This window comes from Dermacentor silvarum, chromosome 5 (assembly GCF_013339745.2).
Source record: "Dermacentor silvarum isolate Dsil-2018 chromosome 5, BIME_Dsil_1.4, whole genome shotgun sequence".
Taxonomy (NCBI): Eukaryota; Metazoa; Arthropoda; class Arachnida; order Ixodida; family Ixodidae; genus Dermacentor; species Dermacentor silvarum.
Window position 1 is genome coordinate 165,239,419 of NC_051158.1, and position 22,343 is coordinate 165,261,761.

General features: G+C 49.1%; 1 pseudogene; it reads left to right on the forward strand.

The window, feature by feature from the left end:
• Positions 1 to 5,159: 5,159 nt before the first annotated feature.
• Positions 5,160 to 18,138, forward strand: LOC125945810 (uncharacterized; annotated as a pseudogene).
• Positions 18,139 to 22,343: the final 4,205 nt, after the last annotated feature.

Genomic DNA, 22,343 nt, shown 5'->3' on the forward strand with positions numbered 1-22,343 from the left:
TAAAATAACTTTTACGTGTAATTGGTTAGTGAAAAAAGTCTCTTAATTACAGTGAGCGTTGTTAGTTGATACGGTAACCTGTTAATTACAACACAGCCAAAAAATACAATCCCCTACCAGTCATTACTGACTGTCAATATTTACTTACAATTCTGGTAACTTGGTTCAAGCTTACAGAAATTATTGAAACATTTCATTTTTGTTATCCTCTCTAAAAATGCGCCCATGGTTCTAGAGAAGGCCGACTCCAAGCATGCAGCATTTTTTTCTTTACAATTGTTTAAGGGCTTAGGTTTAGCAAACTGCTCAATTGAATTTTCTTTTACTTGGACAAATCCGATTTGTTAATAAGCCTTGATTTGAAATCGCGTCGTAGTTGATCGAATAAGTGGCGTGCATGTATTATGCGTTAACAATATGATCTGCTTCAATTTACTTATGCGTATAGATATATTTAAATTTAATAAACGCAAAATAACATTTCGCAACTTTTTATGAATGGTTAATCAAATGCGCTCTACTTTCATTATGTGAATAAATAGAGGAAAAAAGAAAAAGTCACATTTGTCCTGACTTCTCTGTCGACGCTACCCCTACAAATCTTATATGCCGACACACTTGTATAAAAATACCTTATTATTTGCAGAAGCGTCACGCTTTCCGAAAGTGGCGCTCTGACTCAAGCGAGTGGTAGTGACAGGCAAATCTCGAGCGCCGAGATCACCGATGGAGCCTGTGATTTTTCACTAAGCCATGCACGAAAGACCTGAATTGTAGAAAACATTGTGAGCGCCTCCTACTCCCAATTTTGTCTCCAATTAAACCATCTAGTTGAATGAAACATACCTTGCGACGCTTCTAGTAGGGTCATCTGGCACTCGAGATTGATCGAATATATTATGAGTGGTCCTTCCTAATTGCTACAATCATATAGCTTCAATTTGGGAATGCTGACTTTGATGACGCCATGGCATTTCTCTCATTCTGTGCAGTCGCCGCCATCGTCGCCGCCTACCTGAAGCCCATGTTCTAAAGGTTTGAGCATTTCTATGCCTACACAACCAGAAATTTGTCCGTCATGTAAGACAATGAATGGCTCATACTACCGTAAGGCGGAGCCTACACGCGCTCAGAAAAGTAAACCGAACAGTGCATACATTCCAGCGCATACGGAACTCTATCTTAATTGATTGATTGATTCTGGGGTTTTACGTGCCAAAACCAGTGCTGATTATAAGGCACGCCGTAGAGGAGGGCTCCGGATTAATGTTTACCACCTGGGGTTCTTTAACGTGGACTACAACGCAAGCACACGGGCATTTTTGCATTTCCCCTCCATCGAAATACGACTGCTGCGGCCGGGGTCCGTGATCTCGTGCTCAGCAGCGCAACGCCTTAGCTGACTGAGCCATCGCGGCGGGTGCTCTATCTTAATTAAATCTGCCTTATCATGCTCGCTTTTGAACATGATATGCGAAAGACCATTGCGGTTTGGCTATAGTGGTCGGATCAAGTTTCATCACATTGATAATGACGCCGGGCTTCGTGGAGATGAGCCAGTGGCAGAACGCTTACGCATACTTGGACCAGAGGAGTTCATGAGGGAGTTTTTAGCAGCGGGAGAGTGGAGGCGAGTGAAGGTGCTTCCGGCCATATGAAAAACCATGATTGTCGGATTCACGTTCAGCATCGTGGCCGCGGTATTGCGTTAAGCCACGTGGAACTCGCGCAAAATCTCTCGCAACTCCGCGGCTTCTCTCCGCGCTCTGGAATTTAGAGCACTGCACGGGCCCGGGCCGGCCCGAAAGCCCGGGCCCGGCCGTCCGAAGCGTTTGTCGGCGGGCTCGGCCTTGAAGCCACGGGCACGGGCCAGACTCGGGCCCGCTCATTGAAGGGCCTAATTAGGCCTTCGAGCACACGCGACCGTTATGCATTGCATGTTTCAATGTATTCTGTGCCAAGCTGAAGTGACACGTGCAAGATGACTGTCATCATCATCATCAGCCTATATTTATGTCCACTGCAGAACGAAGGCCTCTCCCTGCGATCTCCAATTAACCCTGTCTTGCGGTAGCTGATTCCAATTTGCGCCTGCGAATTTCCTAACTTAATCACCCCACCTAGTTTTCTGCCGTCCTGGACTGCGCTTCCCTTCTCTTGGTATCCATTCTGTAGCTCTAATGGTTCATCGGTTATCCATCCTACGCATTACATGGCCTGCCCAGCTCCATTTTTTCCTCTTAATGTCAACTAGAATATTGGTTATCCCCGTTTGTTCTCAGATCCACACCGCTCTCTTGACTGTATATCTTATCAGATGACTATATCTTATCAAAGAAAATTGTAAAACAGATGAAGTTCTCATTTTTAACAGCGGAGGTGTTTCAGCCGGGTCTAATGTGTCCGCTGAATACAAAAATGTGGGCCGATCCTGGCAGCAGTGCAGAGAGGGTCGAAGCGCAATAGCACATACACCTGTGAACTAGCGAAGCTGAGCCTGGTTAAGTCTAGCTAAGAATGGTGGGTACTAATTGCATATCGATAGGAAATTGATAGCCAATCAATAGCTAGTCGATAATCGATCAATAATCAATAAATTCCCGAAAATGCTGGGGATGACTTTAGCCTACGTGGCCAATACCTTACGATAGCCAATCGACAGCCAATCAATAGCTAATCAATAATTGATCAATAATCAATAAATTCGGATAAGTTGGTAGTGTTTAACCTATCCCAAATACGTGGCCAATATCTTGCAATAGACAATAGATAGCCAATCAATAGCTAATCGATAATCAATCAATAATAAATCAATTCCGGGAAATGCTGGGGATGACTTGGTAGTGCTTAGCCTAGCCCAGAAGCCAGGACTAGCTAGGTGCCCATCATCTCCGCTGTCTCTTTAGCATTGCGCCGCCAGTGCAAGCTACGCTAATTTTTTTCTTTTCCGCAAAAACGAACATTGTTTCCGCGTAAGGAAAAATAAATTATACAAAGAACCACTCCCGAAACCATTTTCATGTTACCGCTTTTGCGATCGCACTATTACCAGTTTTAATACTACGGCATTATTTTAGCGCTGAGGCCAGTTACTTTGGTGCTTCAATGCATAAAACAGCGTTTTCCTCAAAAGGTTAACTGGAACGCCTATGCATTTCGTCGGACACTTTGAAAGTTAGTATATCGAAACTGGTTCAGTCCTGAGAATTCGTTCGAAGTGGATACGCCTTGCGAACTCAGCGGCTATAATTCGTAGATTGAAAGATGTGCCGTAACATAATTAATTAAAAAGTTAATTCGCGTAATTATGTTAAATATTCAATTAAGCCATCAATGTCAGAATTAGCTTGGAACTACATAAAACAATTAGCATCCTTAGAGCGTCGTCGCATTAATGCGAACACAAGAAATCCTGAGATATGGTCCATTCCATACTTCAGAACACTCTATAAGCTTCAGTCGTTAATACACTACCTACCATTCACTTTGAACAGATACAAAAATGGCGGTAATTTCAGTAAGGAAGAACTCAGCTGACACTTTGGTCGCTTGTAGTGTATCTGATGTGATTATTATTCTGCCTTTGTGTATGGTTCTGAGTATATAATGTAAATCCTGTTTCGTTTTCTTAGCAAATGTTGATCTTGTAAAATTCAGTCTCATGCTATGTTGTATAGGTGGTGTTGCGTTGTTTTATATAGCTAGTATTGTTATTGTAGTGTTGTTTAAAATGCATTCTGTTAAATTTTTTTCCAATTCTTTTAACTCGCCGTGATGCAAATATTCTTTGTCTTTCCGTTCATAGCTATTTCGTCTATGAGGAATTCCAGCGATAGCTGGAAATATATGTGAATTATTGTGCATGTGTGCACACTGTTTGCTTTACTATTGCCTTGCCTGGTCTTTTGGGTCACGTCAAGCTACATCATCATCATCATCAGCCTATTCATGTCCACTGCAGGACGAAGGCCTCTCCCTGTGATCTCCACTTACCCCTGTCTTCCGCTAGCTGTTTTCAACTTGCGCCTGCAAATTTCCTAACTTCATCATCCCATCTGGTTTTCTGCCGACCTCGACTGCGCTTTCCTTCTCTATGTATCCATTCTGTAACCCTAATGGTTCACCGGTTATCCATCCTACGCATTACATGGCGTGCCCAGCTACATATGTCAAGCTACATATGTAGCTTTTAGTCCAAAATGACCGTCCAGCATGTAAACTGGACAATAAATTGATTTGATTCGATTGGTTTCGTCGGACACTTTGAAAATTATTATCTCGAAACTGGTTTAGTCCTGAGAATTCGTTCCAGGTGGATATGCCTTGCGAACTCGGCGGCTATAATTCGTAGATTGAAAGATGTGTCATAAAATAATTATTTTGAACGTTAATTAGCATAATAATGTTAATTATTCAATTAGGCGTTTTGATTTCTCGTGGAAATAATGGTCACCTCATCGAGTAGTTTAGATCAGGGATTATAATTGCGCTATCTGCCACAGGCAATCTATAAAAATTTGGTTCAGCTAAAATGAAACGCCCTGTATATTTGCATGCTAAATGACATCATATAACTATATAGTACAAATCAAGGTAAGTGCATGCGCACCACCAGAAAAATAGTAGCCCAGGCAATGGGCCGGATTACTGATGTTCCCGTGGGAGAAACAAAGATTTCGGCCTTTTATTGCTTATATACTACAGCTTATTAAACCTCTAGAAGGTGAGGCTGACAGATACGGCACAATCTGCAAGTAAAAAAAAAGAATTTTTTTTTCTTACAGGCCGGGCCTGGTCATGCACACGCGGGCCCTAGCTAAGCTTAGTAATGAACGCTCGGGCCCGGGCCGGGCCCGGGCTCAGTAACACGGGCCCGGGTCGGGCCCGGGCTTGGAACCACGGGCCCGGGCCAGGCCCGGGCTGGTCTCGGTCATGTACGCCCGGGCCCGGGCCGGGCTGGGCTTTGTATTACGGGCCCGGGCTGGGCTCGGGTCTCGTAAAGCGGGGCCGGGCCGGGCTCGGGCCGAAAAATCAGGCCCGTGCAGTGCTCTACCAGGGAATAATTTAAACATGGTGGCTTATAACAAATACGGGAGATCAATTCGTTTCTGCTGGGTCCCAAGCCACGTTGGGATACCGGGAAATGAAGCAGTTGATAGATGTGCATCAAGAGCAGCGTGCCAAGGCATAACATACACAACACTCTCATATGGAAGGCCTTGACATCAAAATGGCAACACGAATGGAACCACTGTACAAACAACAAACTACATCTTACTAAACCCGTCCTTGGTGAGTGGAAGTCATGTAACCACCAGGAACGGTTCATTGAAGTAGTTTTATGCCGTCTACGAATTGGACACACACACCTGACACACAATTTTTTACTTCGAAAAGAAGACCCACCAACATGCGAGAAGTGCCAGGAAGCGCTAAAAGTTATACACATTTTACTGACATGTACACACATTGAAACACACAGATGAAAACTTTTGCAGAACTTATACAAGTCACACATACCTTTACACCCAACTTAAGTTTTAGGAGACGATCCCCTAGTACCATTACCTGACGTGCTTAGATTTTTAGACGGCGCCGGCTTTTTACACAAACTATAGATCAACACAGCTTTTGCTTTATTTAAACTTTAGTTTATAACACCCTGTGTTTGGCGCAGCATAGCCTGAGTCGCTTTTGCGCCACTAAACCCCATTTAACTAACTAGCTGTTTGGCAGCACTTGTCATAAATTCGTAATGTTGTCGCGCCCACTGCTGGGAAATGCAGGTGGCGTAAAAAGGGGGATGTTGCCACACTAAGGCACGTTCACTACGTAGATATAGGCAAACTGTTCAAGGACGCGTCGACTTTGTGCCAGTGGAAGCGGTGCCATCTTCGACAACTGCGTCGAATGTTGATACATGCTAGACGAGCAGGTTGAATACATCCCCAGCGATACCTTCCAGCATCGTTCAGCATCATTGTCTCAGTGATGTGCGCGTTATAGGAGGTGTCTTATTTATGTGTGGCGTAAGGCTCAACTTACATCCGCACGCGGCCGCTTAACGCATTGGTATGCAGCGTGCCGGAAGCCGTTACGGCCACTGCACAGTTATATAGCTTTTGATTCAGTTTCCCAACTTATGAGTTAATATTCGTACGTTTTGAAGCAGAATTGACGTGTGGCACCTTTAGTTTAAACATTGCATTTGCGAACGTAATAAGATCCACCTGCTGTTGATGCATCCGTGCAGGTCCGGCAGAATGGACGTCCAACTCCATGCCAAGAGGACCGGGCCGAACCACGAAATTAAATTGAAAATAAATTGGTACGGTCCAGTGGTAGCTCCGTGACGAGCACAATGAACGTTACTTCCGCTTGCATGTTACGTGGAGTGATGCAGACGAGAGGCAGTATACATAAAACAGACAAACAAATACCAATAACTGACTCAAAAGCGACAGTTCACGTCAGCTCAAAAATTGTCGCCGTCAATCACAGTACGGATTGGCCTCTTTCGTCAGAGGCAGAGCGATTCAAGGACAATGAATCGTTTGACAATGATAAATAGAGGAAACTTTAAAATAAAGGAATTTTATATTTTGAGCAGAGCTTTTAATGCCCCGTTTCCGTCTTGCTGGGTAGTCAGGGTCACGCGGTGATTTCGGTGGAGTGACAGTCACAATGAGACCGTTTACTTAGTCTCACCCAATAAGTACATGCAATCCAGAACACCTTGGAAAGAACGAAAATGTTTTGCGTTTCGATCATGACATAACATCTTCTCGTTTTTTCAGTGAAACCTTCACCGCGGTTTGCATCAGCGTCGTCGTAATCGGTGAGACATATTTCGTTACTTTGCGTTCTCTTGTGTAGTTAACTACGGTGACGGCAAGAAAACAATAACCAGTAAATTATTAAGCCTAATGTTCTTAGTGTTCTACGCTTAGCTGTGGCCAAGCGATGCTTTGGTCTTTAAAGCGTATCGGGTTTGGCGGGAAGGTATGGCAAGTTTCAAACAGAAATCTTGGCAGCATTCAACGAAGAAACGTAGATCGAGAACCCGTCGCGGTAGCTTAGTGGCTATGGTGTTGGGCTGCTATAAGCACGTGATCGCGGGATCAAATCCCGGCCACGGCCGGTTGCATTTCGATAGGTGCGAAAGGCGAAAACACCCGCGTGCTTAGATCCAGGCGCACGTTAAAGAACCCCAGGTGGTCCAAAATTTTCCAGAGTCCCCCCATACGCGTGCCGCAATAAGATCATAGTTTTGGCCATTTAAATTTTAAAAAAGGGATATCGAGATTCAAGTATACGTGCAGATGTACGCACACCTGCAGATGGATCTTAAGCTTAGTTCTCGTGAAGCGAATATTTAAATTTTACACAAACTTAATGCGATCTGTTGAATTGTGCTAACTTTATTCGGTGCAATATATGATGTCATGTAATATTTGTGTTTATTTTTTTACGAACGTCAAAACAATGGCTTCATGTAATTTCGATGTTTATGCGTTAGATCTCCACTCACAAGCTACCCCGAAATCAAGACATCAAATCACACGAACAAATAGTGTTGTGGTTGATGCAGCCGTGTCACTCATGAGGATGAAGCCGATATTAGTTTAATTCTGGCGTTTTACGTGCTAAAGTCAAAATTCGATTATGGGGCCCGCCGTAGTGGGGTGCTCATGGGTAATATTGACCACCTGGGGCTCTTCAACGTCCGTCCGCTGCACAGTACACGGGCGTTTTTGCATTTCGCCTTCAACAAAATGCATCCGCTGCGGTCGGGATTCGATTTACGCCATCGGGATTAGCAACACAACAATAAAGCCACTATGCCAACACGGTGGGCGAAGGCCATGAACGGTGCCTGTTGGGGGAATTTTGGCGAGTAATGCATTTAGAGACATTTATCTAAATAAATCCAATATTTCCATGCCGCTTTTGCCATACTGGAACATACCTTTTCCTGCAGTCTGTTGAAGAATGACCACCTACGATGCACCAAATAGTTCCGATGGTGGGATATTGATCCGTAGCCCAAATTCGGCTTGCTACAGTTGCTAGAAATTACCAATCTTTCTTAAATTCAACGACTTCTATTCCAATCATGCCAGAGGCTCTCAAGAGGGAATTTCTGCGTTATGCATGCATTTTAATGAGGAGATTGTAGCTGGGCCCGAGCTAAAGCTTCCTCTTAAGTCTTGGTGATCAATGTTGAAGTCCACACGCATACCAGGATGCACCACGCATTGCGGTGGAGCAGTGGAGCTTTCCGATATCTTCTTCTTCTTATTGTTTTTGAGCTGGGTTTCCCTTAATGCGCCTGTGAGTCAATACGTAAGGGGGCAGGGAATATCTATCAAGTGATCCTTGCGGTAATGAGGTATCCTCAGGTAGGCCTTCTTTCTCCGTCATACGAACTTTTTGCGGTGGTAACTGCTATTGATTCTAATGCACTTGTGACCATCGTCCTATCCCTATTTACGGAACCTCTCGTGTGGCTCTTGTTACAGCAGTTCGCGCGCTACATCGCCCACGGAAGAATGCGGTGTCGGTAGCAGATGTTGGTAAGGGGGAGGCCGTGCCCTCCCCGCTGCACCAGCTTCGCGACTGGTGCTCGGACAAAACGCTCCTTTTTTGGAAAATGAAAAGCTGTAAAAATTGTCCTTAGATGAGTTTCTGGTATCAACGTCCCAAGAAACTTTCGCTGTGGGGTCATAATGGTGCCCGTTCGATTTGGAAGCTTACATGTGCGGGAGCGGTGAGATTAGGAAACAGGTATTGGGATATGGAGCTGGGCATGCCATGGGTACATGACCGGTGCATGACCGGTGGGTCATTAGAGCTGGATAATGGGAGCCAAAAGGAAGGGAAATGCAGTCGAGGATGGCGGAAAATTAGGTGGGATGATGAAGTTAGGAAATTTGCAGGCGTAAGTTGGAATCAGCCAACGCAAGACATGTGGGATCGTTGATCGCCGTGAGAGGCCTTTGTCCTGCAGTGCACATAAAAACAGGCTGATGATCGAGTATCCGAGTTCACTTGTCAGAACATACGCATCCTTGAGGCACCTGGTTGGGAGACCGTGGGTGTTCTATTGTAGAACCTTCCAAATTCTAGTGTCCGATACTTCTTCAGCGCCCACACATCATCCAATGAATAAAATAACTTTTACGTGTAATTGGTTAGTGAAAAAAGTCTCTTAATTACAGTGAGCGTTGTTAGTTGATACGGTAACCTGTTAATTACAACACAGCCAAAAAATACAATCCCCTACCAGTCATTACTGACTGTCAATATTTACTTACAATTCTGGTAACTTGGTTCAAGCTTACAGAAATTATTGAAACATTTCATTTTTGTTATCCTCTCTAAAAATGCACCCATGGTTCTACAGAAGGCCGACTCCAAGCATGCAGCATTTTTTTCTTTACAATTGTTTAAGGGCTTAGGTTTAGCAAACTGCTCAATTGAATTTTCTTTTTCTTGGACAAATCCGATTTGTTAATAAGCCTTGATTTGAAATCGCGTCGTAGTTGATCGAATAAGTGGCGTGCATGTATTATGCGTTAAAATATGATCTGCTTCAATTTACTTATGCGTATAGATACATTTAAATTTAATAAACGCAAAATAACATTTCGCAACTGTTTATGAATGGTTAATAAAATGCGCTCTACTTTCATTATGTGAATAAATAGTGGAAAAAAGAAAAAGTCACATTTGTCCTGACTTCTCTGTCGACGCTACCCCTACAAATCTTATATGCCGACACACTTGTATAAAAATACCTTATTATTTGCAGAAGCGTCACGCTTTCCGAAAGTGGCGCTCTGACTCAAGCGAGTGGTAGTGACAGGCAAATCTCGAGCGCCGAGATCACCGATGGAGCCTGTGATTGTTCACTAAGCCATGCACGAAAGACCTGAATTGTAGAAAACATTGTGAGCGCCTCCTACTCCCAATTTTGTCTCCTATTAAACCATCTAGTTGAATGAAACATACCTTGCGACGCTTCTAGTAGGGTCATCTGGCACTCGAGATTGATAAAATATATTATGAGTGGCCCTTCCTAATTGCTACAATCATATAGCTTCAATTTGGGAATGCTGACTTTGATGACGCCATGGCATTTCTCTCATTCTGTGCAGTGGCCGCCATCGTCGCCGCCTACCTGAAGCCCATGTTCTAAAGGTTTGAGCATTTCTATGCCTACACAACCAGAAATTTGTCCGTCATGTAAGACAATGAATGGCTCATACTACCGTAAGGCGGAGCCTACACGCGCTCAGAAAAGTAAAGCGAACAGTGCATAAATTCCAGCGCATACGGAACTCTTATCTTAATTGATTGATTGATTCTGGGGTTTTACGTGCCAAAACCAGTGCTGATTATAAGGCACGCCGTAGAGGAGGGCTCCGGATTAATGTTTACCACCTGGGGTTCTTTAACGTGGACTACAACGCAAGCACACGGGCATTTTTGCATTTCCCCTCCATCGAAATACGACTGCTGCGGCCGGGGTCCGTGATCTCGTGCTCAGCAGCGCAACGCCTTAGCTGACTGAGCCATCGCGGCGGGTGCTCTATCTTAATTAAATCTGCCTTATCATGCTCGCTTTTGAACATGATATGCGAAAGACCATTGCGGTTTGGCTATAGTGGTCGGATCAAGTTTCATCACATTGATAATGACGCCGGGCTTCGTGGAGATGAGCCAGTGGCAGAACGCTTACGCATACTTGGACCAGAGGAGTTCATGAGGGAGTTTTTAGCAGCGGGAGAGTGGAGGCGAGTGAAGGTGCTTCCGGCCATATGAAAAACCATGATTGTCGGATTCACGTTCAGCATCGTCGCCGCGGTATTGCGTTAAGCCACGTGGAACTCGCGCAAAATCTCTCGCAACTCCGCGGCTTCTCTCCGCGCTCTGGAGTCTGGATGGGCGTGGAAATGATTACCTCGGCGCCGTCGTGGTTTTCTAATGGAATTTCCGCTAACGAGCCAAATTATCACACATAAAACTTTATTTTGCCGGAGTTATATCTTCGTGGTTACAACAGTTCGAAGTGAGCGATGAAGTTTAGATAAAGCACGGCGCCTAAGAGCGCTGTCGGGAAAAAAAAAAAACTCATTTTTTTTCTTAATTGTGTCGCTACTGTAGCCATGTGTTTTCAAACATCTAATTGCATTCCAGGGATTTGGTACTATGGAGTCTTAAGTTCTTAATGGTCTAAAGAATGTTGCATTCATTCGACAAAAAGAAGGTCCGGTACCGTTTTTCTTCGGAGTGGCTCCAGGGAGCATTCGTAGCTCCCGGTTTGAATGAGTCGGCGGATGGTGCGGCGCAGGGGCGTAGCCGGAATTTTTTTTTTTTTGGGGGGGGGGGGGGTGGTCACCGGCCCGACCGGGGGGGGGGGGGGGGGGGCAAGCTTCTGCTTTCCTCTACGTCACGTAATCGATAATAAATATGGGTAGTTTAAGCAGACTCTATACATGTATATCAAAGACATGGGACTCCCCCCCCCCCTTCCCCCCCCCCCTCGCGTGTGCGTGTGCTTGTGAAGAAATTAAGTAAAAAGTAAACTAAGCTCAGTAAATGCAGTAAGTACGACAGGTACAGTGGGCGTTTGGAGCAACTGTCTCTCATCGCGCCACTGAATGGACCAGTCTTCGAAAACGCATCATTGAGACGACCCATGCGATCGGAGAAGACATCGTTAGTTGTTAATTTCCGTTAAGCGTAGGTGGCGTCGTCCTCGTCGGGGCGAAGTGCGTTTCACAAGTCAAGGACGGCTATACCCGGGAAAATGCACGTGTGACAAGGTTATACCTACTCCCATAGCAATTGCTTGTTCGCTGCGTCTTTGCGCTAGAAAACTTAAATACGCGCAAAACCGCGTAAGGCTCTTTTTTCCCCCGAAGCTTTCGTCGCCCTGCTCCCTCATACGAGAGGGTTGCATTTCCTGCGGCAAGTGCATGGGCCGCTGTGTCTTCCGCTGTGTGCGAGCGTGCAGCCGTCATTTGCCTTTACACCAACAGATTCATAATTGTAAAGAATATTTCACCGCACAGCATAGATATGGCATGTGTACGCATTTTAAGTAGTGCGTACGCGCAACTCATTTCTGCTTCACTTACGCCGGTACAAACAGGAAGCGGCCTCGTACCTCACAGAATCTCGACTGATTGGTGTACTAGTGATGCAGGAATGAACTCCGGTCTTGTTCAGTGCATACTGCACTTAATCAATTCCTCAGGACGCGTGAACTCCGACGAGAACTGTCAGCGCCTGCAACAAGAGTTTACTTACGCTGTACTGCGCACAGCAGTAATTCATGTTTGTCGGCTGTCTGTTTCGTGCATTCTGTTGCGAGTCGGTGGAATTTCACTGCTGTCATCAACCCCTTCGTGTGTACATTGCTGGTTTGGGATTCCACAACAAAACAGCAACTACCAGCCTTCCGTAATTGCTGGTTTGGGATTCAACAACACAACAGTAATTACCAGCCTTCCGTAGGGGCGCAATCGCAAACAAGAGACGTTTCTCGCGCAGACTGCGCTAGCGCGGCCTAACCGGCACCTGAAGGGAAGCGGCGGAAATGTATACCGGAGATTTCGACCACCTGGGGTCTTTAACGTGCACCTAAATATAAGTAAACGGACCTCGAGCGTTTTCGCCATCATCTAAAATGCGGCTACCGCATTTATTGCTTCATTTGTTGCGCATTTGTTGCTTCAGAATGCGGCCGCCACATTCTCGCTCAAAACTTCCCAGAGTGTCAAAGGCTTGACAAACACCGTGAGTTTTTTCCATATATGCAGACATGATTCGCTGTAAATTACCAACCCAAACGGAAGCGCCCAGGAATGAAATTGTGATAGTAGCAACGGTTTCATGAATTATGTTAGCGCGAAGCAACGAGAACAAAGGGTGGGTAAGTGGGGGGGGGGTGGGTTGAACCCCCCAACCCCCCCCCCCCCCCCGGCTACGCCCCTGGTGCGGCGCCCAGGGGAAATTGAAATAGGGTGCATGTGTTGAGTGAGGACTTCCATTCAAGGTACTATTAGGGGCCCGCAATAAATATTTAAGGTCAGATGCGAGTAAAATAGAGCGCACTGTGTTATTAGTATGGCACAGGTATCAGGTTATTGTCATGTTAATCGAGTACGAAATATACAAACATGAACATGGAGTGTGCATAATATATAACTCGTTAAATTGTATTTCATAACTTACTTTACCGAAGAATGGTAGCGAAATTTTTAAATTTACTGCTTTCGATGATGCGAAGCAGCCATGGGGTCGACTCAATGTAGTTTATCAGCTGTATCAACTTGGACATGCAGCAGCACCAGCAACGCGCAGAACTGTTGTCGACGCCGTCGGCGTTTTGCCCGCGTTCGCACCGAACGCGCGCGGCGTTAGTGAGTGTTGCCGGTGCCTCTGGGGCGCCTACCGTCGCGCCTCTAACCTAAGTTGCTTCGCATTATCGCGCGCGGAGCCGCAGGTGTTGCCATTCGTTGCGCAATCCGGATAGGAGAGGAGCGTCGGAGAGGAGAGGAGGAATGCAGAGAGGAGATGAGACAAGGAGAGGAGGGGGAGAAGGGAGGAGGATGCGCATGAATGCCGAGAGAAGAGGAGGGGGAGGAGGATGCGCATGCGCAGTGCAGGTGTGGACGCCGCACGGCGGAGGGAGGGAGGGACATAGACCCCGACCATAAGATGCTTCGCTAGGGTGGCTAGAAGGGGAGGTGTGAATACCGGCGGCGCTTTCCTGCAGGCGCGCGTGACCCCCTTGCGCACCGATGCCACCAGGGGAAATATGGCGCTACCGCTCGCGGCGCGGGAAGCATAGCCGCGCCGGCCTGCCGGCCTCGCCTCGCCTCCGTGCCTTCGCCGTCAGTTTTGGTCTCGTCGCCTGTTTTGTGGTGTTTCTCGCGATACATAGCGTGTTGCACAGCGTCGTCGTGGCATTGCCAATTGCCATCCTAGTATTATTCACGAGGCCTTTCACGCTAGCTCAATCTGATCACCACCGCCTTTTTTTTTTTTCCTTAGGTTTATCGTTCGCGACTTTATTAATGGAACTGCAGTCTTGATACCACGTCACATTCCTGCCCTCTCAGACGATGCTGTGCCCACAGTACTTCCGAACTTGCCAAAATACATTAGCAGGACTCTGACGAAAGAAAGAAAAAGAAGAGATGTCTCACACGCTCCACGGGTCCCAGGTTCGGTACGCAAGCCACTCCGGTATAGGCAGTTCCGCCTACTATGACCCTGTATGCCTGGACTACATATTCGACTCTCTGAGTACGAATAAAGTATTATTATTATTATTATCTTACAAGAGAAGCGGCGCTTGTCTATTGACAAGACGGGGGAATGCATGCCCACCGGCAGACGTGGAGGCTGTAAATATACAGCGGGATGGAATGCCCAGTCCAGTCGCAGAAGAATTGTTCATTGTCGAGCTTAAGCGACCTTTGGAACTGTGGTCACTGCAAAAGTTTAAACAAAACATTGCTCGTTACTGGACTGCAGAGTTTGCATTGAACGAAATGCCGCTCCTGTTGTGTTAACCAAAATGGTAGTGTTCTTCATTGGAGAAGGACTTGCCAGCTGTGCATCTACTTGGCTGGGCAGCTTCACAACGAAACCGTTGTGGAATCTAAAGAACAAACAGAATTAAGGGACCTTGGGGGCCTTTTATATCTATCAGTGTATTAGAACCATTCTACAAGCTGGTCAATTAATGCCCTTATTGAAAACAAACTCACTCGTTTGCATGCCAAAGCTGTGGCAAAGTTTATGCAGTTGATCAATTGGTGATGTGCCAAAAATTGGTTGCCTAGAGCATTCTGCTGTCCTGACAGCATCAGTTGAACGTTCTTATTGCGTAACAAGGATTCATTTTTTGCTTAAAGGTGTCATGCAGCAGGGCACTGAGAATAAACTAAAAGCACTGAAATATTGCGTGTTGTAGGTCAAATTTTCCCATAGTTGTTTTCCTCACTTAAATAAACTATTTTATGACCAGATCTGTTGCTGTCTGAAATCATAGTAAATTGCTTATTTGAGCGTCGAAAGGACATGCTACACGTCTTCAAGCGCTGGCACAAAGTGGTTTGTACGTCGAGAAGTAATCGGGTAATGACTGCAGTTTACACGTCGTACGTACGGCACGCATAGTGTGATTACTGCTGACCTCGACGACGACGGTCGCATTTTGAGGGAGTCGAAATGCAAGGCACCTGTGTGCCGTAAGGTGTGAGTGCGCGTTAAAGAACCCGAAGTGGTCGAAATTATTCCAGAGCCCCCAGCCCCTATGATCCTCATCCGGAGGACACACAAAAAAAAACGCGTTTGAATCTATCGACGCAATGCGAACTGGGCCCGTAAAATCTCACAGGAGTAGTGATGTGGGCTGATAAAACGTTGATTTCATGGATAAAGACGTATATTCCATGACGCTCGCAGACAACGCGCGATACCCGAGGCTGGCGATGCGCTCATTTCGGTTGCGTGCCTTCCCGCGCCTCGGTCAACAGCGCCGCCCTGCGGCATCGGTGCGCTGAGGGGTCACGCTTGCGCCGCCGGTATTCACACCTCCCCTTCTAGCCACCCTAGCTTCGCACCTAAAAGAGCGCGCGTGCACCGCAGCGCCCCTAGCTACGGACGAGAGAGAAAAACGCCGGAAGTGGAAAGGAAGCGGAAGTCGGCTTCCGGAAGCCGGAGCTTGGCCTACATGTACTATATATATATATATATATATATATATATATATATATATATACTATACATACATACATAGCGGTCTCCATGCCAACTAGAGCTACGGACTACGAGGGACAAGGCCCAGCCCTAAGGTGCTTCGCCCCTAAAACAAGAGCGATTTATTCACCTTACAGCGGTGGCGGCTACTCCTTTTCACACAATAGTCGGGGAAAAAATTGCCCGCCAATCCACCCTGTGAAGGTGGTTGGAAAGCGAAGCTTTTTACGCCACCCTCACGGTGACTGCGGCGCACTTGATATTTCACACACTACAACGTAACTTTAACCACGGCCTTTCTTATTATTTACTTCACAACAATGTTCACTACTGCTTTATGATTGGTGTGATATACACTCAAATTTTCAGTTTTCACTGTAGTTACATTCTTTGCCAAGGTTAAATCAATGCACGTTCCGCGAATGCACGTTCTGCCGTCTTTACTTTCCGTGGTCTGCCCATAGTGGTGTAGTCTAGAAAATGAACCGAAGCAGTTACTAGGCTGAAGGGTTTCGAATGACGTCAACCCTCTTTCAAGCAGCTGCATAAGCTTTGCAACAGCTGCAATCTAATCTTACGGACCGCGTCGAGCCTGTTTCCGCTGTTTGCCCGCAGTCCTTATCATCCATCATGTTGCCTCATCACTTTGAAGCTTGTTTTTGTGGTTTTTCTTGCGAAAACGAGTGCTTAGTTGTACGCTGAATGCCTGAATTCAAGTATGCTATACTGCTATACCTGCAATTGTTAGCGGTTCGTCGGGACCGTTTTTTGATTACAACGATGGACACGACAGAACCCTTGGCTGGTAGAGGTACAAAGCTTCGCTTTAAAATTGCACGACGCTTAAGCTTCGAACGCGACAGCGTTATCGGGCCCCGTTCGCATCGCATTTTTGTTTCCACACGAAGCCCAAACATGCAGTTTCCCATATCTGAGACGCTGGCGCAGCTCTCCGACGTTCCCGGCGATGCCACGGCAATTCCACTGTAAAATGCCTTCTGGCGCACTTGAAGACGTAGCAGCCATCACAGGTTGACGTTGGCCACCACAACCGAGGTGAGGTGCTGGAGCTGTTGCACAACAAAGCGCTAGAGTTCTTGGGGTGAAAGAGACTTTGACATAGATGCTGGATTAACCACGTGAGCAGGAATGGACGTCGACGTCGAATGTGATGACCGCGCTCCGTCATAACGACGCTGGAGCAGTGTACGGCGTTGCTTGAGACGCTGGATTTCCTTTTCGAGAGTGGCCAGGCGAGCGTCGATCTCGAATTCTTCATTCTCCAAGGGAGGCGGCGTCTCTTCTGTCGATTGTGATGCCCGTTGCCGTTGTTGTCGCGAAGTGGACGCCCTAACAGCTGCGCTATATATAGGTTTCGTCGCATCACTTGTCGCTGCACTTGCTGTTGTGACCTGGCTAGCGCCTTCTTTCAGCGATGCTGGAACGGCGTAACTGCTGTACATAGGGACTTGTTTCATCGAGGACCTTGAGGGGTGCTTGGTTGCTGTCAAGAGCGGCGTTGTCGAGCTTTCTCAGTAGCTTTCAACTTCGTAGGGCATGTCGCGGAAGTCTTTGTAGAGGGCGCGAGTGCTAAGCCGATTATGAGGCGCCCTCTATAGGATGTAGCATATAAAGGCTGTGCTGTGAATAAACGGGGGCACTTCTGCTGGGGACTCGGAGCGTGTGTCTTTACTCCGCGGCCCTCGGGCTTCAGCCTGCCTCCTCGGCCGCCTCGGCTCGAACCCTCCCACCACATGGTGTCAGAAGTGGGATGCGTGGTTCCCGCGACTTGCCATGGCTAACAAAGACGCTCCAGTTCCTGCTCTCGCTGCCGCCAGTCTCCGGAGTCCCGCTCCGTTCCCCTTCGACGATGTCGGCGAGTGGCTGCCCTGGTTACGGCAATTTGAGGACTATGCCTTCGCCACCGGCATGCACGCAGCCCCGGACGAGACGAGGGTTAGGACTCTCCTCTACTGTATGGGCCCCCGTGCACGCATTGTCCTCAGTTCTCTCATGTCCGATGAAGAAGCGTACAAGTCCTACACGGAAGTCACCCGGCGGCTCACAAGCTACTTCGTGCACCCCGTAAACGAGGTGTACGAGAGCTCTCGGTTCCACAAGCGGACGCAAGAGCCAGGCGAAACCGTCGACAGTTTCTTCACGGCCCTTCGGAACATGGTACGCAAGTGTAACTACCCGTCACCTGCCGTTGAAGAGCGTCTTGTTCGCGACCGTTTCGTCGTGGGTTTGGCGGATTCTCGCCTTTCAGACAAGCTGTGCCGCACTCCGAGCCTTTCCCTGGACGACGCACTCGTGCAAGCTCGTCAGCACGAAGACGCCGAACGCGAAAGACAACGCCTGTCCCTCACCGCTGGGCAACCGCTTACGGCAGCTCACGTGGACGCGGCGACTTCGCGTAAACCCGCGCAGCGTGCACGCGGACGACGCAATAGACGGGACTCTGGCAACTTTGCTGACTTTGCGTCACGTGACCGACCCGACGGTTCGCACTCGAGCAACAGAGCTGGCGAGGCTTTGAAATGCGGCCTAGGCCTAAGTAGGCAATGCGGATTTTGCGGTCACGAGTTTCACCGACGGTCTGACTGTCCAGCGGCCAAAGCGGTCTGTAACCACTGCAAGAAGCGAGGCCACTTCGCGGCGGTATGTCGCTCAGGGAAGCGCCTCGGATCCGTCGAGCTCCACTCCGTCGCGGCGGTGGCCCGCAACGGGCGGTACGTTGAGGTGCGTGTCAACGGGAACCCTCTCGTCTTCAAAGTGGACTCTGGAGCCGACGTCTCGGTGGTTCCGCGCACGTTTCCCGGCTGCCCAGCCGTCCTCGATAAGCCGCGAGGCGAAGAACTTTTCGGACCCGGGAAACAAGCCCTGAAGCTTCTCGGCACCTTCGACGCGGCGCTGTCTTGGAGAGGCAGGCAAGTCAACGAGCGCCTCTACGTCGTTGCGGGACAAGAGCAGCCACTTCTCGGCTATCCCGCTATCGTTGCCCTTGGGGTCGTCAAGTTTGTCGGCGCCGTCGCACCAGCTCTGCCGGACGCACCACCTCGTGAAGTCCCTCCAGCCCTTTTCACCGGCCTGGGCACGTTTCCGGAAGAGTACACGATACGTATCAAGCCTGACGCGGTACCGTATGCCCTCAGCACAGCCCGGCGTATCCCGATACCGCTACGAGACGTAGTCAAAAAGGAGCTCGACAAGATGGAGCAGGAGGGCGTGATCCGGTGCGTCGACGAACCGACGGACTGGTGCGCGGGACTTGTCGTCGTCCCGAAGCCAGCGGGGGGTTACCGCCTGTGCGTTGATTTGACCAAACTCAACCAAGTCGTTCTGCGTGAACGCCACGTACTCCCGACCGTCGACCAAACCCTCGGACTTCTCGGTGACGCACGCGTTTTCTCGAAGTTGGACGCAACTTCAGGCTTCCACCAAGTACGCCTGGCGCGCGACTCCCAGAAGTACACGACTTTCATCACTCCGTTTGGCAGGTATTGCTACTGCCGCCTCCCATTCGGCATAACATCGGCCCCGGAATACTTCCAGCGTCAGATGTCTCGCCTGCTGGAAGGGTTGGCTGGTGTTGTTAACCTTATGGACGACATCCTTGTGTTTGGCCGCACCACAGAAGAACACGACCAACGCCTCCAGGCAGTCCTTGGTCGCCTCCAACAAGCGGGGGTCACCCTCAACGCTGCCAAGTGCACTTTCGGCGTGTCCAGCGTGCGGTTCCTTGGCGTTGTCGTCGGTGCCAATGGCATCACTCCGGATCCAGAGAAAGTGGCCGCCATTCAGCGCATGCCAGCTCCTCAGGACGTTCATGGTGTCCAACGTTTTCTCGGTATGCTCAACCATGTCGGTCGCTTCCTCCCGGGCCTCTCTCAAACGACTGCGCCAATCAGAAGTCTCCTGAACAAGCTTGCAGCCTGGACATGGGGACCAGCGCAGGCTTCAGCATTTGAAAAGCTCAAGAGCATGCTGTCGTCGGACATCTGCCTCGCAAGGTACAACCCTGCACTGTTGACGACAGTCTCCGCAGATGCCAGTTCCTTCGGGTTGGGTGCTGTCCTCCTTCAAGACCAGCCATCAGGGGAGCGCCGACCAGTTGCATACGCCTCTCGAGCGCTGACTGAAACGGAACGGAGGTACAGCCAGATCGAAAAGGAGGCACTGGCTGCCACCTGGGCCATCAACCGATTCGACGAGTTTCTTCGGGGTCTTCGTTTCACCCTCGAGACCGACCATAAGCCGTTAGTACAGCTCCTAGGAACCGCGGATCTCGATCTCATGCCACCACGAATCCAGCGCTTCCGCATCCGCCTTCTCCAGTACCAGTTTGATGTCAAGTACGTTCCTGGGAAACAGCTGGCCACCGCAGATGCACTCTCAAGGGACCCAGTCGTCCAGCTGCCAGCGACTCCAGCTGTTGACAAGGTGGAGCTGTACGTTCAAGAAGCACTCCGTGCTATCCCTCCTACATTTGCAGTCCTCCTCGACGACTTCCGAGCTCACCAGGCTGCAGATGGGGAGTGCGCGCAGCTCAAGTTGTACTGTGAGCAAGGGTGGCCTAGGAAAGAGAATCTGCCTCTCAGCATGGCTCAGTTCTGGGCTCATCGGGCCGAGTTCAGTATTGGTGACGGCCTTCTCCTCTGCGGTGGACGCCTGCTGGTGCCCGCTTCTCTGCGGAAGCACGTCCTCTCCCTCATCCATGACGGACACCTCGGAGTGAACCGTTGCCGCGCCATCGCCAGGGGAGCTGTCTGGTGGCCGACCATGGGGAGTCAGATCAAGACAATGGTGGAGAACTGTCCCAACTGTGCTACCACGCGGGTCCAGCGAGCAGAGCCACTGCTGCCTACCGTGACGCCTAGCCGTCCCTGGGAGCGAGTCGGGGTGGACATATTTCATCACGAAGAAGCCGACTACCTTCTCCTCGTAGATTACTACTCGAGGTACCCTGAAGTGCTGTCCCTTCGCTCGACGACGTCTACAGCGGTGATCTCCATCATCAAAAGTGTCTTCGCAAGGCATGGGAACCCAGAGACCCTCGTCAGCGATAATGGGCCTCAATTTTCGTCGGCAGAATTCCGCGTCTTCGCCCAGAGCTACGGATTCTCCCACGTCACCAGCAGTCCCAGGTACCCGCAGTCTAATGGGGAAGTCGAGCGTATGGTGCGGACGGTTAAGGAACTCTTCAAGAAGTCTCCGGACTGGCCTTTGGCCCTCTTGGCATACCGCAACGCACCTGGCGTGACCGGGTACAGCCCTGCTCAGCTGCTCATGGGGCGCAGCCTCAGGACTCGCCTTCCGGTCCCCATGGCCGCGTTGCTTCCAGAACCACCTAACGCTGCCGACTTCCACCGGCGTGACACTACCCAACGACGTCGCCAGCGTCAAGATTTTGACCGTCGACATGCTGCACAAGATTTGCGGCCCCTGGAGGAGGGAGAGAGAGTGTGGATTCGCGACACAGATTGCTTCTTAGCCCAGCGCAGCGTCCACGCTCCTACGTGGTCCAGACGGATGCAGGTGCTCTCGTCCGCAACCGGAGACATCTGGTTCCGCAGCAGTCTCCGTCATCAGGTGGTCTAGACCTCGGCAGCTCCAGTCCACGGACACGAGGATCTGAAAGCCTGCCACAGACTCCAACTCGCCCAGAGCCTGTGTGCAGCAGTCCAACTCCCAGGGCACTTACTCCTCTACCAGTTGCATCGCCACCGGTTGCCCCGGCTACTCCCTCAAGACCGCCTGGGTCAGTTGTACGCACTCGGTCTGGACGTTGTGTTAGGCCGCCGGTGCGGCTGAACTTGTAGAACGTGCCATGAGACATTTGTCATTACGTTGTATACCTGAGAGCAAGGGGTTGCTTTCTGTTACTTTCCCAAAAGGGGGGATGTAGAGGGCGCGAGTGCTAAGCCGATTATGAGGCGCCCTCTATAGGATGTAGCATATAAAGGCTGTGCTGTGAATAAACGGGGGCACTTCTGCTGGGGACTCGGAGCGTGTGTCTTTACTCCGCGGCCCTCGGGCTTCAGCCTGCCTCCTCGGCCGCCTCGGCTCGAACCCTCCCACCACAGTCTTGTCATGATTGTTTGTTTGGCATAGGCCGCATTGAAAGGATGCTGATGGGTGAAGCTCCATGGTGCCGTCCTTAAGTGGAAAGGGGGCACGATGACTTGAAGTGTCCCTGTTTAAAGCAGCAGTAGCAGTACACAACGGAGGGTTTGAACGGGCGCGGGCGCATGTAGTAAGCAGCCGCGTAGTATAGGATATGTTCAGATGGGAAATTAGGATCTTTAAGCATGATTAGGCACGTACGACCGCTACCTAGGTAGCGAGGAGCCACGACTTTGTGCGTAGGACATGATAGTTCCTGCAGGAGCTTTTCAGGTTCTTTCTCATGGTCAACACCATTAGCGCCTTAAATTAGTACCACTGGCGAGATACGCTTGGACTGGAAGGACACATTCTTCTGAGACTTGGATCTGTTGCCATTTTCTAGCTTATAAACTAATGTCATAGCAGGCACCCATACTGAGACGGTATTGGTA